At 38.9% G+C, this 21,395-nt stretch overlaps 1 long non-coding RNA gene across 1 annotated transcript in view; it reads right to left on the minus strand.

The window, feature by feature from the left end:
* Positions 1-21,395, minus strand: part of LOC124528742 (uncharacterized) — a 167,629-nt gene that overhangs the window by 143,965 nt on the left and 2,269 nt on the right. The window contains exon 2 of the long non-coding RNA XR_006966228.1: positions 546-602. This is a non-coding gene — a long non-coding RNA (uncharacterized LOC124528742). The remainder of the gene's footprint in view (positions 1-545; positions 603-21,395) is intronic.

The raw sequence follows: 21,395 nt of genomic DNA on the forward strand, positions 1-21,395 counted from the left end.
TGGAGCATTTGCCCAACATGCATTTTACATTTTAACAAAGAAAGTGGAGTCTTGATAAACAAGAATCGTATACCCAAGCAAAAATAAAAATATCAGCTATAAAATAAAACTGCTTAAGGTGCATTCTCTAAGGATATAAATTTTTCTATTATATCATCCCCCATATTAGATCTATTTGACCAAGAAGATTCCTTCGAATCTGAAGTAACAGTTTATGTGTCAGGCAAATAATAATAATAATAATAATAATAATAATAATAATAATATTTCTATGCAAAACCTGTATATTTTACTTATCCTACAATTTACAATGGAAGTTTGATGTGAAAATTATGTTCCCAGCAGAATTTAAATAGACCAGGTCAAAATCTAGATTGGCAAAGGAATCATATTGTGTCAAAGCATTTTTCACAGGCACAAATATCACTATTTTAGAGGTTTCAGTTATTCTAATGGATTCCCATTTTCATAGAGACAGTCATCAGCGTTATCAAAAAAGAAACACAATTTGCATATCATAAATAGGTACAGAGTTTGAAACATACCTTAAGGATGTGTGTGTTCAAATTCTGGTCTGGTGACTGTTACTGGTTCCTATCATACTGACACCAGGCAATAGGGGAGAAAAAAAGAGAAATGTGATTTATAAGTTTTCAGAGACCTTCAGAGAAATCTAAAATTCAAACCTGGCCTTCCAGGTCATTATGAAGATATATTTGTGGAGGAAAGAGGATAGAACATATTTTATTTAACAGTCTGTTAGCTTGATCTATACCATTTAAATATTTAAACATATGGTATGTGGGCCTCCATTTGTACTCTTGCCCCAGGCCCCACAAATGTTAGGGCAAGGTCTGCTTCTCAGAACCACTCCCCCACCTCCAACTCACTAGCTTCAATCAATCTGTACATGTTCATTCTAAAAATGGAATGCAATTGGTTTTAAAGGCAGCTGATGTTGAGGGCCATCACCTATGCTATTCAGTAAATCTACACTTTGCAAATAGAAAAATACAGTGTGTGACAAGGTGCTATTAATGAAGCAATAGATGATTTCTTCTCAAATGCAGAGCGATGAACTGCTGCCTTATTAAATGACCATCGTAGAGTGTTATTTCCCAAGTATGATAATTCCTGGAATAATAATAATCATACCATGAAGCCTGTTTAATTCCAGACTTCAAAGCTGTTTACAGCCTTAAAGTTATTAGTCCACAGTCCCTTCCTCTGAGTTGGATCCATAAGGTATTATCCATTCATTTTTTTATAAGCACCTAGGCCCAGACCCAGAAGAATATTGCCTAAGGTCATTGAAGGAGTCAGGGTGCGAGTGGAGTGCGGAATCCCCACTCATAGTCGCAGACCCCCTCCGTTAGACAACCTGATTATGAGATGAAATACTGGTAAACATGAGCTTCTGTGCCCAGGAAATGCACTGTGAAGGGCATAATGAATTACTTATGCTGTGTAGTGTATGTATAAATCATATTAAAGCATGCTGAATAGTACATTATCATGCTTCTATTTTGCATTACAAAAGTAACTAATGTAAGCTGCAAAGTGTACTTTTAATCCATTATTCATTTCTAAAAGTAGTCAGACCACTATTCAAGTACCATAAAAGGCTACCAGGATAAGCAAACCTGCTTTTCAATTTATGAAGATGAAACAGCAAGATTTTAAAATCAATTTTAAATTAGTCAAGCTGTATTTATGAAAACACATCAAATCTGTGCATTTCTGGTTCAGATGGAGAAATTATTACAAACCCTAATCTTTCCCCCCCACCAAAGGTTATGTGTCTTAAGTCTGGAATCAATATAATTACTTTTATTATGTGTGATTCTCTGATATTATTTGTTTTACCTTACTTTTTAAATGTTTACAATGGATCAAAACTTATTTTTAGTGTTCTTTCTCATTTGGGTTGAATTATCTACATTCTGATTTTCCACAGCTACTACCTTGCCCCCAAATGTTTCCCCAGCACACAAGTAAATAATTAGGGTAGCCTTATCATCCCTGAGCACCCCATCTGAAAGACCCCTCAAAAGTCTTCCTAGTCAGGGTTCAAAATCCAGAAACCATAAAAGAAAAGATTGATGCAAACTGATACAAGAGCAACATTAGCACAAAATACAACTGACAAACTAAGTAAATATTTGCAATCTAAATCATAGTGGGTCAAGCTCTTCAATGTTGAGTGAGTCTTAACAAATTGAGAGAAGTCCAAAAGCCCAACAGAAACCAAACAAAGGATGTGAACATAAAATTCACCAAGAAAGCAATACAAATGGTTCTTTAACACACCAAAAACCGTGCAATCTCACACACAGAGCAATTCAGATCAAAGCTATATGATGATACCACTTCAAATTGGCAAACATTTCTCAAAGTTTGATAATATAATTGTTGCCAGGGCTGTGGGGAAACAATCACTTGCATATGCTAGAAGGACTGCAAATTAGAATAAATCTCATGGATGGCAACATGGCAATCCCTATCAAAGTTACTTGCTTGGACCCAGTGATCCCACTTCTGGGACTTCATCCTACAGATCCATACATCTGCACACTATGAAACAATATATATACAAGGTCACCCACTGCAGTATTATTGCAGAAATAGCAAAAATTTGGAAACAACCCAAGAGCATGTGATGGTTAATTTTATGTGTCAGCTTGACTGGGTCACAGAATGCCCAGATACTTAGTCAATCATTATTCTGGGTGTTTCTGTGAGGGTGTTTTTGGATGAGATTAACATTTAAATTGGTAAACTAAGAGGTGCCTGGGTGGCTCAGTTGGTTAAGCATCCAACTCTTGATCTCAGCTCAGGTCATGATCTCAAGGTCATGAGTTCAGGCCCTGCACTGGGCTCCACACTGGGTGTGAAGGCTATGTTAAAAAAAAAATCAGCAGACTGAGTAAAGCAGATTGCCCTCCCTATTGTGCATGGGCCTCATCCAGTTAGTTGAAGGCCTGAAAAGAACAAAAAGGCTGACCCTCCTCAGCCCTCCCCACCTTGCAATAAGAGACAATCAGCTTTTCCCTGCCTTTGAACTGATACTGAAATATCTGCTCTTTCTGGCTCTCAGGCTGCCAGCCTTCAGATTGGAACTACACCATCAGCTCTCCTGGGTCTGCAGCTTGCCAACTTACTCTGCAGATCTTGGGACTTTGTCAGCCTCCAAAATCATATCAGCCAGTTCCTACACACACACACACACACACTCTCTCTCTCTCTCTCTCTCTCTCTCTCTCTCTCTATTGGTTTTGTTTCTCTGGAGAACCCTAATACAATAGAGAATTGGTTAAATAAACCATCATACACATATTAGGGAATAGTACTCAGATACAGAAAAACAAATGGAGATGATCTCTACGATCTCCAGGACATATTAAGTGAGTAACAGTAAGGTGCAAAACAAGACACATCATACGCTAACTATTGCGTGAAAGGAGGGATAAGGATGTATATAAGGATATGTATTTGTAATTGCTTATGTTGAAAAGAAACACAAAAGTGGTAAATAAATTTATTTCTATTGGGGTCAAAGTGAATCAGGACATATACTTGCAAATGAATACTTTTTCGATCCTTTTGGATTTTGATTCATATGAATATATTATTTATCAAAAAATAATTTAAATTTACAAATCAATAATAGTGCTTCTTTATCATATCACCCTAATTTATTTCTTTTATTGTACTATTACTGCCTGAGATTTTTCTTGCTTAATTATTGGTTTCCTTGTGCCCTGCTCTCTAGAACAGGGGTCAGCAAATTATAGCCCATGGGCCAAATCCAACCCACCTCTTATTTTGTAAATAAAGTTTTACTGGTAAACAGCCCTGTCCAATCATTTATATATTTCTAAGGCTGCTTTTATGGTACAGTGGCAGAGCTGAATAGCTGTGACTGAGACCATATGACCCACAAAGCCTAAAGTATTTACTCTCTGGCCCTTTACAGAAAAAGTTTACTGACTCTTGCTCTAGAATGTGAGCTCCTTCCAAATAAAATGCAAAGGCAGAAAGCTTATTTGGTCTTCACTGTATCCCTCAGAATACTGTCTAGTGCACAGTAGGTGCTCCTCAATTCTGTCACAGGTTGAGTTTCCAGGGAAATGAACTCTGAGATGGAGATTAGCAGGTGGGAGGTTTCTTAGGGAATGTTGCTGGGATCATCGGAGAAACGGGAAGGAGCAGCATGGGGCAGAAGGAGAAGTCAAGCCTTGGTGTGGTCTCAATGAAATGCCTCACCTGAACTGGCAGGGAGTTCTGAAAATGAGGTGACCCTTCGGAGCTCTCCAAATGAATTGAGAGAGCCAGGCCATTAAACTCCCACTTGGATCTGTCATTGGATGGGAGCCAACCCAGGAAGGAGGTGTGACCTTGAGGGAAGTAGGTATCTTCAGCCAAAACTAATCCTAAATAGTGGTACCCCTAGTGAGGGCTGTTTGCCAATAGTACTCCCAAAAGCTGGGGTAGTAGGTCTTTAAGGGGAAGGAGTGGGGGCCAAACAACATAGCATCCATCACAAGGACTAATTAAATAAATGTGTTTGTATGCATCTGCTCCAGTGGTAATTCCAGTTCATAATACCACTCAGTAGATTTTATTCTCAGAATCTTTCAATATGTTTTAGCTTATATAATTTCAGAAGCAGACTCTGAGACAACCATGGGAGTGTGTGTGTGTGTGTGTGTGTGTGTGTGTGTGTGTGATGTAGAACACACCAGTAGAGGAATAGAGAAGTCAGACAGTGAAGGTAAGGCAGTTGAGTCACTGCCCATAGCATCATAGACAAGTGCTACTCAGAGAGGGATTCAGGGAATAGTGCCCATCCAGGAACTGTTTGCTGCTGATTTTACATTTACAGTTGTTCTCAATTCCATCTCATTCTCATCCTTGGTTTCTGAGAAGAATTAGGTAGAACTGTTTTTCCACTCACTCAAAATCATTATCTTTAACTTAAAGTTAAGAGACAATGCCTGGACGTAAAAGTCATACTGGTGCCTAAATACTATAGAGCAACTTGATATAAAAATCTCTTCCCTTTGTTCCCTCTCTAATAAGGGCACCTAAACACCAGTTTAGATATTATCAAATGCAAGGTGCAGGCTTGCTTTTTCTAACAACTTCTCTGCTCTAGGAGTGGCTGACCATTAGTTAGTTTCATTTCCCTTACTCTCCTATCATATGATCACCCTGAATCACCTCCAACACAAGGAAAGCTGAGAGAGAAATACCCACCTAGAACACTCAGGAGATTGCAACCAAATGACCATGCTTTTCAATCAAAGGATAGTAATTTTCACATTTTTCTAGGAAGGGTAAACTATTTCCCATCCCAAACTTAAGTTTTCTATCTTTTGAATCTAGAGATTCTGTATTTTAAAACGACAGTTCCTATGGGAACAAAGTATCAATTTCTCTTAGCAACCACTGTAGCTTTTATAGCATTGATAAACTTGGTTTCAACATGAAACTACTTTCACTAGGAGCTTATTGTTACCGTAAAACCAAGCTTACCATAGCATGATTTTAAAAAACCACATTTTAAGCAGGATATAAAATCACATGTAAATAGCAATATGTACAAAATAACATATGTACAAAACACAAAAAGACTTCAAAGAAATAAACTAAAATATTAAATTATGTTCTTCATGTCCATACTTTCTCAATTTTTGCTTTGTGCACAAAATAAATCTAATGCAAAAAAAAGTAACTCTAAACACAATATAATTTGATTTTAAGTTAGAGATAGAGAATGGAAGTATTATATAAACTCTAAGCTGAGCCTCAGACTGCCGTCTTCTCACTCTAGCTTCATGACTACATTACTGGATGGTAGAGCCCAAATCACTTAACCCCTTACCCCTGGCCTGCATGCTCTTCCCATGAAAAATGATGTCTAAGTTTCTTTGGAACCCTAAAATTTAATGATTTTATAATTTTACTTTCCCACCATAATTTTATGTTGTGGGATGGCCCAATCCTGGAGCAGTCTACAGACTCTGAAGAGCATGAAAACCACCAGGGAATAAAAGATAACAAGTATTGGTGAGGATGTGGAGAAAAGAGAACACTTCTGCACTGTTGATGGGAATGTAAGTTGGTGTAACCACGATGAAAAGCAGTATGAGGTTTCCTCAAAAAATTAAAAATAGAATCATCATATAATCCAGTAATTCTACTTCTGGGTATGTATCTGAAGGAAATAAAATCATTACCTGGAAGAGACATCTGCACCTCCCATGTTCATTGCAGCATTATTTACTATAGCCAAGATTTGGCTGGTAAGTCCACTGGCAGATGAATGGATAAAGAAAATGTGATATATATACAGAGACGACCCTTGAATAACACAGGTTTGAGCTGCGAGTCACTTATACATGGATTTTTTTAAAGTACAGTGTTGTAAATGTATTTTCTTTTCCTTATCATTTTCTTAATAACATTTTCTTTTTCTATCTTACTTTATTTAAAAATTTCCTATCCCAGTAATACACTAAATATACTGTATTTAAAAATATAGTATACAATACACATAACATACAAAATATGTGTTAATCAATTCTTTATGTCATTGGTAAGGCTTCTGGTCAACAGTAGGCTATTTATAGTTAAGTTTCTGGGAAGTCAACAGTTATACATGGATTTTTTATTGCACAGGGGTTTGGTGTCCCTAACTGAAGTATTATTCAAGGGTCAGCTATATATATATACAATATATATATGATATATATATATATGATATATGGTGTATATCATATACATATATCACTTATGTATACATATATTACATCACATATATGTATATATAATATTACATCATATATACACATACCATCATAAATATGTATACCATATATATTATATCTATATATAATATACACATATATAATATATCTATATATAATATCTATATATAATATCTATATATTATATCAGCTTTCACTGGAAACTTCTTTCTCCCAGTATGAAACTAGGATCCACTGGTAAGCAAAAAAGAAAAACCCTCATAGAGGAGTTGCTTCTTGAAGATAAGCAAATTTTAAAAATTCAAAACAGACATGTCTTTACTAGATGTTTATTGTAAAAAGACCACATTTAATTTAATAACCAGAAGAAAGCAGTTCAAGGATTATATGGTGCTGAGTTTTGATCCAGGGTTGGGATGGGAGAAGTGTTCATATCTTGATGCTTATATTGTTCAACATAGGTTCTCTTTCAATGTATCAGGGGTTTAAGAAAACACAAGGTATGAAAATCAAAATGCATAAAACATAAAGTGGGGCATAATGAAACACATTTCAAATGCATTCTTACCTTTACAAAAAGATTATTTACATAAACTTTGAAATAGGAATGTCCCCTTCAGCATTTGAAATACCATGAGTTTGATAATACTATGTTTCTTGATATGGGTGCTGGTTACATGGGTGTGTTCATATTGTAAAAATTCGTTGAGGTGTGAATTTACGGTTTGTGCCCATTACAATAAGTATGTTATAATTTAGTACAAACTTTACCTAAAAATTCATTCATTGTAAATAACCCAATGTGTGTACATGGATATAAGTCTGCTATACCTTTCGTAGATGGCATGTTAGAAAACTCTTGAGTGAGGTAAAAAAGGAGAGGATAGAACTAGTTTGTATGAGTTCAAATGGGTCCATAGGAAGAAAGAAGGAAGACCAAGTCAAGGTCAAGTGTAACTGAATGTCAACAAAATGGCATGGCCATGTAAGATGGCCATTTTTAGGGTAAAGTCAAATGTCAGAGCTGACCGTCTTTATTTAAAGAAGACTAATAAAGATACAGATTTGGGCCATGAAGGTAAAAATAAAAGCAATGTAATTTCTCTTGCCACGATACTGGAACTCCATTTCCAAGAGAACTGGTGTGAAATCATAGAAGGCAGGATTTGAATATTGAACTGGCCACTTACTCGCTGTAGAATGCTAGGCATACCTAACCCCTCTGAGTTTATTCATCTGTAAAGAAGAGATAATAAAACATACTACTTTGTGGGGTTGTTTTAAAGATTAACCAAATAATATATATGAAGTACTGGTCTAGTGTTTACCTCAAATAACAGTAATTATTATTGTTCCTACCCCAAGATGTGAACATTTTAAGGAAAAATTATGTTTCCATTTAGAATTACTTACATTTTTTAAAGGCAAAACTGAATGTTTTGGTCAAAAACCATTTTATTTTTCCATGTTAGCACTAAAAACATTTTTAGGACCAATCTATGATTTCTATGGGCTGAAAGTGTGATTTTGCATTTTTCCCTTCTAGTTTTTGAGAACGATGTGGAACACATAGGTTTCTAAGTAGGTACTGACTGTTGGCGTTTAAGCTCCCGGCAGTTAATATAAACCCTGGATTTACATGGCCTTCAATTTCCTTCACAACAGTTGCCTAAGTAGGATTTATCACCCTTGTCCTGGTGCACACAGGAGGATAGACAAGGTGAAATGTATAGTCAAGCTGGTTAGCCTGTCTTAATGTTAAAATGTTTTTGAGTAAGGACTAACTTTAATTTTTACACTGAAATCACAGTATGATGATGTTGTGTACAGACAGGGTTGGTCCCAGATCTTAATTTTATTTGTGTATACTTACATAAATATCTAAGAATTTGGGATGTTTTTTCTTTCCTGTAAATTACCTCTACGGTAATCAGATGCTTTCTGGTTAGCATCAAACAGATCTATATCTATAAAAAACTTTGTTAACATAAGCAGAAATCTATGAATATAAAAACCCTTTAAAATAACATTGGAGTCCAGATTACCCACAAATGCAAGGAGGTCAAGGGTCGAGCGACACTCTCTTCTTCATTTGCCCTGCTGCTGTGATAGTTGAGACTTGGTGAACCAGAACGAAATTGACAAGGGGCAAACTTGCCATTTCAAGTCTCCCAGATTAAATTGAAGTCTTGTTTTTAATTTCATTTCCTTTTTTATTTAAAAAAAGAACTTGTTATTCACATTTTGAAATTACACTAAAATGTAAGTTAACTGTCCCAGCGCTGCCTCTCCGCCTGATTGCTCACTGGATAAAACACACGTGTATTATCAAAAATAGCCTCAGTGCAGGCAACTCAACACAACCAGTATCGTGGGCTAAGAGGGGCTCTAAGGAATGAAATAACCAGTATCTGGGAATCCCCTATCAGTGCTATACAAAAAAATCACCAAGATTTTAATACTCAAGTCTGCTGCAGGTGTTAGAAAACAATGGCAGGAGTGTAATCTATATTTGAAGGGGAAAGTATTGGGAGATGGAATTAGTCTTTGATTTGAGCAAAGATTCAATGCTAATAGTTCTCTGGTTGCTAACCTTGACTCTATTATTGCATCTTTGTCATTCTCAGCAAGCCTTTGTGACTCAATTTTGCCATCTATGACACAGAATAATACAAGCATGCTTTATCTTCTGTAATTGCTGTACCCTTGAAAACTTGTGTGAACTGAATTGTGGAAAATAAAATTACAAGCTTTGAATATATTAGGAAAAAATCAATATTTTAAGAAACCTCGAGATGGGTCCTTTTGTCAAGTAAAGAATTCTTTGATACCCTGGGTTTTTTTTTTTACATAAATTCAATTTTTAGCTTTATATTCTTTAAAACTAGAACACATTTTTAAAAGGGAAAGCATGGTGATTTTTACAGGCATTAGGTAATGGATTGGGTCCAAGGGTTCCCTACCCCTTGGCCTCTAAAGAGGTTTCTGAATATTCACCTTGTTCCTGTTCAGCTCCACGCTGTGCTGCTGGGAAGAAAGAGTGAGGTGGTCATGGAGGGGTGTGTTCTTGAAACATGACTCTTTAGGCAATTAAAAAAAAACCCACAAAACTTTGTGTTCTTGGGACAATTAAGAGAGTGGGAAGAGACAAGCTGAGAGATGGAAGGTAAGGAGAAGAAGCAAGGCTAGGGTTGGTGAAGGAGTTTACAGCAGAACTGGTAGAGAACTTGACATGTTTGAGAAACTAATAGATGAGTATGATGGAAAGAATGATATCAAGTTTGGGAGAAGAGTGAGGGCCAGGTTATGCAAGGCATCGTAGACCATGACAGGATGCTTGAACTGCACTCCAATCTCAGTGGGAAGCCATTGAGGGGTCTTGAACAGCAGAGTGACATGAAACAATTCACATTTAAGAAAATCATCTTACTGCCATGTGAACATAGACTGGAGGTAGGCATGAGTGGAAGCAAAGAAAACTTTAAGGAGCCACTGCACTTGCAGAGCCCAGGCAGGAGTGTCTATAGCCTGGACTAAGGTGGAAAGAGAGGAAGGGCAGAGAAACACGGATCCAATATAAATGTTGAGGACAGAATTGTCAAATGTGACTGAAAAGATGAATGCAGGGAAGTGAGGAGGAGGGAGGGATCAAGGATGACTCCTAGTCATTCTGGAATGAATGACTGACTGAGTGCTGTTTGCCATCCTTTATTTCTCTACAGTCTTTTGGATATAATCTCCTTATTCCTATTATTTCAGCTTATTTCCTCTCCAGCTCTAACCTCTGTCCTGAATCCCAGACGCACATTTCCAATCACCCACTGTACATCAAATGCAAATCTCCTTCCTCTTTTTCTGAATTTCAAAAGTTGAGAAATTATATTGTTTTTAAATTTTTACATCCTTCTCTGTTGCTAACAAACATCAAGTCAGTTTCCAAGAACTGAGAGTTTCCCTCTCAAACTATCATTAGTTCTATCCCCTTGTCTTTTCCCATCTCCATTCAGGCCCCTGCCCTCCTGCCTAGACTACTATAAGAGTCTTCAACCTCGTTCCTTCACCACCTGTCTCTGCTCCTAATCTGTCCTGCACACTGCTTGCTGACTGATCTCTCAAAAGTAAAAAATCCAGTAATTTCACCCCAGGCTCAGAAATTATCAATATTTCCCTACTGATGAAGAAATTAATTGCAAGCATTTATGTTGGCACTCAAGATTCCCTGTCACACACACACTAGCACATTTTGGGAGTACTATCCTCAGAGGGGGTGTGACATTGTGAACCTCGGAAAAGAATAGGCAGAAGGGAATAGGTATTTGGTTGGACACAAGCTGACTGAATATGACACTGTGCTTGGACTGTCCACATAAACTAAGAGCCACTCCTCTTCGAGAAGGTCTTTCAAAAAACTTAGCTCATATCAGAATTACACATATCCCAGCTCAAGAGAAGTGCCTTGAGGAAACTGTGGTGGACATTGGCTATTTTTTTAATTAAAACTTTTTAAAAGTTTATTTATTTATTTTGAGAGAGAGAGAGAGAGGAAGAGAGAGAATCTCAAGCAGGCTCTGTGCTGTCAGCACAGAGCCCAACATGGGTCTCGATCCCATGAACCGTGAGATCATGACTTGACCCGAAATCAAGAGTCAGACGCTTAACCCACTGAGCCACCCAGGCACCCCAGACATTGGTTGTTTTTGTTTGCCCAACGCCCCTCTTTCTTTCTTTTTAAAAAAATTTTTTTTCAACGTTTATTTATTTTTGGGACAGAGAGAGACAGAGCATGAACAGGGGAGGGGCAGAGAGAGAGGGAGACACAGAATCGGAGACAGGCTCCAGGCTCTGAGCCATCAGCCCAGAGCCTGACGCGGGGCTCGAACTCACACACCGCGAGATCGTGACCTGGCTGAAGTCGGACGCTTAACCGACTGCGCCACCCAGGCGCCCCCCTCTTTCTTTCAAGATAGGAATGTGCCAATCATGGTTTTTCTCTCCCTTTCCTAAATGATGGGTCCATGGCATGGCTACATGACCCAGGAGGGCTGTTTAAATGTTTGATGTATGGACCGTGGAAGAGAGAAAGTGTTGTTGTCCCTCTCTAGAAATGTTGCACAGTAAGGACCAGGTGAGCCTGAAGCTGCTGGTGACCACTTTTCCCTTCACAGCAATAGCACCTGCTTGAGTATGAGAACAGCAAAGTGGAAAACGGAGCTGTGAGAGAGTCAGAAACCATATCATCAGAGTCTGGGCCAGGCAGTGCCCCTGGACTTTCCAGTTACACAAGCCAAATGGAAATTATAAGAATGGTGACAGAGAAGGGAAATGTAAATCATTCCAACCCACTGTTCTCATCATAGTGCATCCATGTTTCATTTTACCTTACCCTGTCTTTGCCTTTGTGGTGTTCCTTCTCCAGAGCCATTCACCTCAGCCCTGCGCCTCTACTCAAGCCAGGAGGGGGCTGTGTTTTCCCTATACCTCTGAGCCTGCAAAAGGAGACCTGTGTAGGCAGCAGTCCTGGCTCCTCTCTGCCCAGCCCAACCATCCCAGCCCTGGAGCTTTGGGATGTTCATGCAGTTATTTTGCTGGCTCTACCCTCCCAGTCATCAAACTACCACCCTCTTGGTGTTCCCCAGTGGATTATTTCAACCCTAAATAGGACCAATTAACTGTAAAGTATTTTGAGTCTTGTTCAAGACAAAATATGGCACCATTACACCACAGAGTTGGATACAAAATGTAGCCTCTAATAACAGAATGGGGTGCCTAGGTAGCTCAGTTGGTTAGGTGTCTGACTTTTGGTTTTGGCTCAGGTCATGATCTCATGCATTTGTGGGTTTGAGCCCCACTCTGGGCTCTGCACTGATGGTGCAGAGCCTGCTTAGGATTCTCTCTCTCTCCCTCTGTTTCTGCTGCTCCCCTGCTCACGCTGTCTCTGTCTCTCTCAAAATAAGTAAATAAACTTAAAGACCCCAATAATATAGTAAAGCAATTTTATTGCATTTGATTATACATTTGGGGCCAGATTCTCTCTGTACCTTCCTCTTTGGGTAAACATAGGAGGCCTCTGGATCAGCGCTGACTCAGACCATGACAGTTTTTAGAATACTAAATGTAACACTAGTGGCCTAGTGGCATTAACAAACCTACCAAAATTGCCCATTTTTCTCCATGGAAGTAATTTTAGCAGTGATAGGCTACAAATGAGTAATTTCTGGTAAGCAATTAGCACATATCAAATCAAGCCGTTTTTATTCAAGGTTCTATGCTGTTAGTAGAGATATAGCAGAGGTTACCTATTAAAAAGCATCTGTGAAAAACTTCTGCTATTATTATGGAAGCAATGGACAATATTCAAATGGAGGCAATTCAACCATTTAAATAAGTGTGTTTTTAATCATAAAATGTCACTGTTCTGCAGACCTGTTTTCCCTATTAACATGATGGAGATAATGTTAATGAGATTTAGTTAGTGTTGAAAAGATATCTGCAAATCAATCAACGTGATACATCACATTAATAAAAGAAAGGATAAGAACCACATGATCCTCTCAATAAATGCAGAAAGCATTTGACAAAATACAGCATCCTTTCTTGATAAAATATACCCTCAAGAAAATAGAGCTAGAAGGAACATACCTCAACATCATTAAGGCCATATATGAAAGACCCACAGCTAATATCATCCTCAATGGGGAAAAAAATGAGAGCTTTCCCTGTAAGGTCAGGAGCACAACAGGGATGTCTACTCTCACCACTGTTGTTCAACATAGTACTGGAAGCCCTAGCTTCCGCAATCAGACAACAAAAAGAAATAAAAGGCATCCAAATTGCCAAGGAAGAAGTCAAACTTTCATTCTTCACAGATGCCATGATACTCTATATGGAAAACTGAAAAGACTCCACCAAAAAACTGCTAGAACTGACCCATGAATTAAGCAAAGTCACAGAATATAAAATCAATATACAGAAACCGGCTGCATTTCTATACACCAATAATGAAGTGGCAGAAAGAGAAATCAAGGAATCAATCCCATTTACACTTGCACCAAAAACCATAAAAATACCTAGGAATAAACCTAACGAAGGAGGCAAAATGTCTGTGCACTGAAAACTATAGAAAGCTTATGAAAGAAATTGAAGAAGACACAAAGAAACAAAAACATTCCACGCTCATGGATTGGAAGAACAAATATTGTTAAAATGTTGATACTACCCAAAGCTATCTACCATCTACACATTCAGTGCAATCTCTATCAAAATAACACCAGCATTCTTCACAGAACTAGAACAAATAATTTAAAATTTGTACGGAACCAGGAAAGACCCTGAATAGCCAAAGTAATGTTTGGCTATAATATGAAAACCAAAGCTGGAGGCATCACAATTCTGGACTTCAAGTTGTATTACACAAAGCTGTAATCAACAAGACAGAATGGTACTGACACAAAAGCAGACACATAGATCAATGGAACAGAATAGAGAACCCAGAAATGGACCTACAAATGTATGACCAACTAATCTCTGACAAAGTAGGAAAGAATATCTAATGGGAAAAAGAAAGTCCCTTCAGCAAGTGGTGTTGGGGAAACTGGATAGCAACATGTAGAAGAATGAACCTGGACCACTTTCTTATAACATACACAAAAATAAACTTAAAATGGATGAAAGACCTAAATGTAAGACAGGAAACCATCAAAATCCTGGAGGAGAAAACATTTGACCTCAGCCACAGCAACTTCTTACTAGACATGTCTCCAGAGGCAAGGGAAACAAAAGCAAAAATGAACTATTGGGACCTCATCAAGATAAAAAGCTTCTGCATAGCAAAGGAAACAATCAACAAAACTAAAAAGGCAACTGACAGAATGGAAGAAGATAATTGCAAATGACATATCAGACAAAGGGTTACTATCCAAAATAAAGAACTGATCAAACTCAAACCCTGCCCCCCAAAAAATAATCCAGTGAAGAAATTGGCAAAAGATATGAACAGACCCTTTTCCAAAAAAGGCATCCAGATAGCTAATAGACATATGAAAAAATGCCCAACACCACCCATCATCAGGGAAATACAGACCAAAACCACAATGAGATACCACCTCACACCTATCAGAAAGGCTAAAATCAACAACTCAGGAAACAACAGATGTTGGCAAGGATGTGGAGAAAAGGGAACAGTTTTGCACTGTTGATGGGAATGCAAACTGGTGCATCCACTCTGGAAAACATTATGGAGGTTCATGAAAAAATTAAAAAATAGAGCTACCCTATGACCTAGCAATTGCACAACTAGGTATTTATCCAAAGGTACAAAAATGCTGATTTGGAGGGACACATAAATCCATGTTTATAGCAGCACTATCAACAATAGCCAAAGTATGGAAAGAGCCCAAATGTCCATCGACAGATGAATGGATAAAGAAGATGTGGTATAGGGGTGCCTGGGTGGCTCAGTTGGTTACGCATCTGACTTTGGCTCAGGTCATGGTCTTGTAGCTCCATGTCAGGCTATACGCTGACAGCTCCGAGCCTGGAGGCTGCTTCGGATTCTGTGACTCCCTCTCTCTCTGCCCCTTCCCTATTCACACTCTGTCTCTCAAAAATAAACGTTAAAAAAAATGTGGCATATATATAATGAAATATTACTTGGCAATCAAAAATAATGTAATCTTGCAATTTGCAACAATGTAGATGGAACTAGAATGTAGTATGCTAAGTGAAATAAGTCAGACAAAAACAAGTACCATATGATTTCATTCATATATGGAATTTAAGAAACAAAACAGGTGAACAAGGGAAAATAAGATAAAAACAGAGAGGGAGTCAAACCATAAGAGCCTCTTAAATACAGAGAACAAACTGAGGGTTGCTGGAGGGTTGTTGAGTGGGGGAATGGGCTAATGGGGTGATGGGCATTAGGGAGGGCACATCCTTGTTGGGATGAGCACTGGGTGTTATATATAAGTGATGAATCGCTAAATTCTGCTCCTGAAACCATTATCACACTAGATGTTAACTAACTTGGATTTAAATAAAATTTTTAAAAACAGCAGCTGAATTCTCATTATAAAAGGCATCATAAAAGGACTCAGCAGTATTCTTCTGAAGCTGTGAATCATTACTTATCTGTGTGAAATTTTATGACACTTAAATCGATATGGGGGTCCTCGATGCAACAAAAAAAATACAGACTTAGATGATAACACAGGATGTCCCCCAAACACTATTGTCCTCTATATTACTTTTCATACCCTGAGAAGAAAAAGAAAAAAAAAAAACACCAGGGTTGAAAGTTTTATTGTGTGTGCTGGGGGGAGTTGGGTCTCAAGTTGATATTTCACAGAACAGCTCATTTTAAAAATATGAATGCATTTGAGGTATTGATTACTGTGTTTACCCACCAATAGCATCTATAAAGAAAGAAGGATCTACACACTGAAGGGGAAGGCCTTGGTGACTATGATTTGTTCCTTGTGACACCTTTCCCCTCTCTCCATCCAGCACCCACCCAACTTGGTAGGCCCCTAGCCCACCCAAGGAAGCCTGTTGCCTGGCTATCAACCTATGCAAAAAGATAAATCAGGTCAATCAGATTTCTTCTCTCACAAATTTGAGCTAAGAAAGACCCTGCAAATAAGAAAATAGGCAATGGAGCTTAAACTGAAAAGATGTGTGTAAAGGTGTCATGAGGAAGAGTCAGAACCTTTAAAAGGGCAACATTTACTCCTGAAACTGTTAGGCAATGGAAGTTATGAGCCTTGGGGGTATCTTGGCTGGGCTCCAAGCTAAGACTCAGACAGGCTTGTATGTGAGGTATCAGGGGCCTCAGAGATCCTCTGCCTGTTCACAGAATGTGCAAGGACCCTTCAATAAACATCTGGCAACATCCCCAAGTTTTCCTGGAGTTGCACATGTTTAAGCATGTCTAACCAGCCAAGGAAGGAGAGAAGGAGAATAATGGGGGCTGTATTGCAGGGAGCAACCTCAGAATCCCTTAATGGAAAAAAAAAAAAAAAAAACAACAACATACAACTCATAAGCAATGGAGGAATCCAGTAGGGTGGGCTGGAAGAAGACACGAGAGCTTGTATTGGGAGAGAAGAGTGGTTTTAGGTACAGTCTGAGGCTCTCCTTCACAATCTCCCTTCCCTGGAGGGAAGGTCTATCTACCTCCAGAGGGGTATATATAATACAACTGAAATAGATGCATCATTTGCCATGGTAAACACCCATCTCCAAATTGCCTAGACCAGAGGAGACTAGAAGGAGAAAGCATTTCCCTAGAACAGAGCAGCACACAAGTGCTGAGTAGTGAGTAGTGAGTAGATATCCTATGATATATAGGGATCAGAGCTGGTCAGTTCCACTGTGGAGAAGCTTGGGCATGCCAATGGAAAACCTCAGTGAAGGCTAAAGTGGCATCCAGAGGGCAGAGCCAAGAAACTGTGATGGTTAATTTTATGTGTCAACTTAATTGGGCTGAGGGATGCCCAGGTAACTGGTAAAACATCATTTCTGGGTATGTCTATGAGGGTATTTCTGGAAGAGGGCCTGGATAGAACAGAAACATGCAGGAAGGAGGAATTTGCTCTCTCTCCACAGAGCTGGAGCAGCCATCTTCTCCTGCCCTCAAACATCATATGCCAACTGAATTATACCACTGGCTTTCCCAGTTTTCCAACTCGCAGACAATAGATAGTGGGACTTCTCAGCTTCCATAACCATGTGAGTCAATTCCTAGAATAAATCTCCTCATATATATCCTATTGGTTCAGTTTCACTGGAAAACCCTGATGAACACAGAAACTAAATAAGCCACCTCCCCACACATATCCTGAGAAGGGACAGAGTTGAGATTTTGCCACTTGGCAAGTGGTAACTATTAACACAATGAATCCAGGGAAAAATTACTCAAGGAGACTCTGGCTAGCAGAGCAGAGGGGGACATTGGGATTTTCTGAGTTGGCAAAGAAAGCTGGTCAGTAGTGAGGAGAAAGGAGCAGAGACTCTCAGAGGAAAGCAGAGACCACACAGCCCTTGAGAGACTGACCCTGACTATTGACAGCTTTGAAATTCTAGTTTTCAGTTGAGTCCATATGTTTCTTAAAATAACTTCCCCCATGCCTTTCTTGCATTGCCTTGACTAGGTCTCTATTTCTTGCAAGTGAAAAAAAATATAATTAAGCAACAAAATTAAAAGATTCGAGGTAGAAATAACTCTACATTTCTTTGACTTCCAGGAAATCACCAAATTGTTGGCATTTGCATGTGTCACTGGCACTCTTGCCCTTTCTTTTTTTTTTTGTCCTGTATCCCCTCCTTCCCTATCCTTGGGCCTGTCCTGATAATTGGTTCACACTCTTCTTCAGCTGGCATGTGCCATGCTGCTCACTTTCAGTCTGAATCAAGTTTCCTATGGGTCCCAGAGCTGAGAGACGTATATTTAATCAAGCACTCTCAATGCTCAAGACACTTTGTTGGTTGCTGTCATACTTGTCACCTCATTGGATCTTGGGTGACTACCCAAGTGGAGTTATGAGTAGTTTTATCAATGAAGAAACAGGTTCATCAAAGTTAAATGAGTTGTATAGGAACTTATAGAGCAGAAGTTAGAACACAGGACTTTACGAGGCCACAGCGGGAGCTGACTGTACCAGGTTGCTTGTAACCTCAGGAGTGGAAGGATCTAGATTGACCATGGATGACTTCCACCCACGTGCTGTGGACTGTGTGTTGTATTACCTGGGGGTGGGAGAGGGAGGTGAAAAAGAGGTAAAAATACTGCAGTGAAGAAATGCATTGGAAGTAGAAGAAAAGGAGAAGCAAAGAAGCAAAAGAAGACTAGCAGATAAGGTGGCAGCTAAGTGGGCAGGCAATGTTCCATAGGGGTGACAGATGAAGTCGAGGATAAGGAAGCCCTTTAAAGAGAATGACAGTCTCATATTGCACCTCCCCACCTTAAAGCTACCCAACAACAGTGCTGATCTGGTCCCTATTCCCCACTCTCACCAAAATAAAAGGCACAACCAAAATTAGAATAAAGTGAGACATCAAATCTAAGAGCCAGTTGAGTCTCGAAAGCATTCTTTGGCATTTTGTCAGCAATAGACTGTGAGTTTCCACTTTTAATTTTGGGAAATTTCATATTGCACAATTTACTATTTCCCCCACAGCTGCCAGTACTATTTGCCATCCATTTGGTATCTGGACCAAACCCAAGCATTTACTGGCAGAGGCTGCTTTCACTGGTTTTGGCAGCATTGCATATTGGTTAGGAGAACAAGCCCTACAGTCAGTCTTCATGAGTTCAAATCCTGCCTCTGATACTTGATGGGGACACGTCTTTAGGAAAATGCTCCACTCCTCTATACCAAGTCTCCCACTCACAGGGAGGTTGTGAAGATATAACAGGATGGCCACCCCTCTTGGTTTGCCTAGGACTGAAGGGCTTCCCAGGATGTTTAACTGTCAGTGCCGAAACTGGGAAAGTCCTGGGCAAGCTGGGATGAGTTGGTCACCCAAGAAGAAACTAAAATGTTGTAGGTAAAGCACTAAGAAGAGTGAGTGTTCAACAAACATTAGCCATGGATGTGTAAATCTACTGAGAATGTGACTATTGTAATGATCACTGTTTCCCCTGGGGGTCTGGGACTAGGGTCCCAGTCTTTTCTGAAGGGCAAGACCACTTCCCTTTCTCCAAAGCTTTGGAATCACTGGGAACAGGGCAAAGATGAGGGTGGTGTGCCTGTGATGACAGTGGTCTGTGCACGCAGGGAAGATGAGCCAGACTCCAGTCTCCTCTTCACTCATGGAATAGTCTCCCTCCCCTTCCCTAAAGACCTCCCCACTCTTCTATGGGTCCACCTGAGCCATGCTGGCCATCTGGCTGGTTGCACTGTAGGTCCATAGACAGAACTTGATCTACTGAGTGAAGACTTCTGATCTTTGGAGGCAGATTTCCCTTCAGGACACCCTGAGTCTCCCCAGGAGTTCCAACTGAAATTCTGAAGAACAAAAGAGCCTTCCTGGCACATCTAATCTGGCATCCTGGGAGGTTCTATTTCTTGCAAATTCCTCAAACATTTTATCCCTCAGGGACTTACGACTTTCCTTACTGCCTATTCTCAGATATAGGGGAAAACAGTGTACATAAGAGGCACTTTAGTGCAGGGTTTAAGTAATTAGGGATTCTAGACTGCCTAGGTGTAATCATGGGCAGCTTATCCTCTTTAAAACCTCAGTTCCTATATTTGCAAAGTTGAGATAATGATTGCTATGATGTAGCTATGTGCTAAGCAAATGACATACAATATCTTAATTAATATGCACAACAAACCAAAGAAGTATGCACTTCAGGAATCCCATATTATAGGAATCTGAGGCACAGAGAGATGAAGTAATTTGTCTAAAGTCACACAGCTTGCAAGTGACAGAATCAGATTCAAAGGAAGTCTGGCTCCAGAACTCAGACTCTCAACAAAGTATATTCTGACTCTATGCCTACCTTACTGAATTGCTACGAGAAATAAAGTAACACATAAAAAGACCCTTAGCATATGGTAAGCACTAAGTAATTATTAGTTTTTTTTTTAAGGGAGGATTGAAAAGACAGTCAAAGTAATGGTTCAGCATCAGTATATTCTTCATTTACATATAAAAATAATCTACTGAATCAGCCTGACACTATTAGAAAAATTTAGTAAGTACTTATTGAACATGTACTTAGTGACTACTGCTATGCAAAGGGCTTGTGGTACAACTGTGGGCAAAACCAGACACTGCTTCTACATTTCTGAAGCTTCCAGCACAGAAAAAGAGATAAAAGTTGAACAAACCATTCCACTCAAAAAAGAAAAAATAAATGAACAATCCGAAAAGGAAATGAAGAAGACAATTCTATTTACAATATCACCAAAAGAATAAAATACTTAGAAATAAGCTTAGCCAAGGAGGCAAAGACTTCTACACTTGAAAACTATAAAATGTTGCTGAAATTAAAGAGTACACAAATAAATGGCAAAGCATTCTATGTTCACAGATTGAAAGACTTAATATTGTTAAGATATCAATACTACTTAAAGTGATCTACAGATTTAATTCAATTCCTATCAAAAACCCAATGGTATTTTTTGCAGAAATAGAAAAGTCCATCCTAAAATTCATACAGAATCTCAAGGAACCCTGCAGAGCCAAAACAATCTTGAGAAAGAAGAACAAATTTGGAGGTCTCACACTTCCTGATTTCAAAAGTAACTACAGAGCTACAGTAACTGAAACAATGTTGTACTATCATGAAGACAGACTTATAGACCAATGGAATAAAATAGAGAGCCCAGAAATGAACCCTTCTATATATGATCAAATGATTCTTGACAAGGATGTCAACAGAAGTCAATGGGGACACAACAGTCTTTTTAATAAATAGTGAGGAAAACTGGATATCCACGTGCAAAAGAATGATGTTGAATGCTTACCTTACACCATATATAAAAATTAATTCAAAATTGATTAAAGACCTAAACATGAGGGGTAGAACTACAAAACTCTTAGCAGAAAACATAGAGGAAAGCTCCTTGACATTGGATTTGGCAATGATATCCTGGATATGACACTAGCAGC

This window comes from Lynx rufus, unplaced genomic scaffold (genome assembly GCF_022079265.1).
Source record: "Lynx rufus isolate CCGP_SWC_20201006 ecotype Redwood Valley unplaced genomic scaffold, mLynRuf1.p SCAF_6, whole genome shotgun sequence".
In the NCBI taxonomy this organism is placed as follows: domain Eukaryota; kingdom Metazoa; phylum Chordata; class Mammalia; order Carnivora; family Felidae; genus Lynx; species Lynx rufus.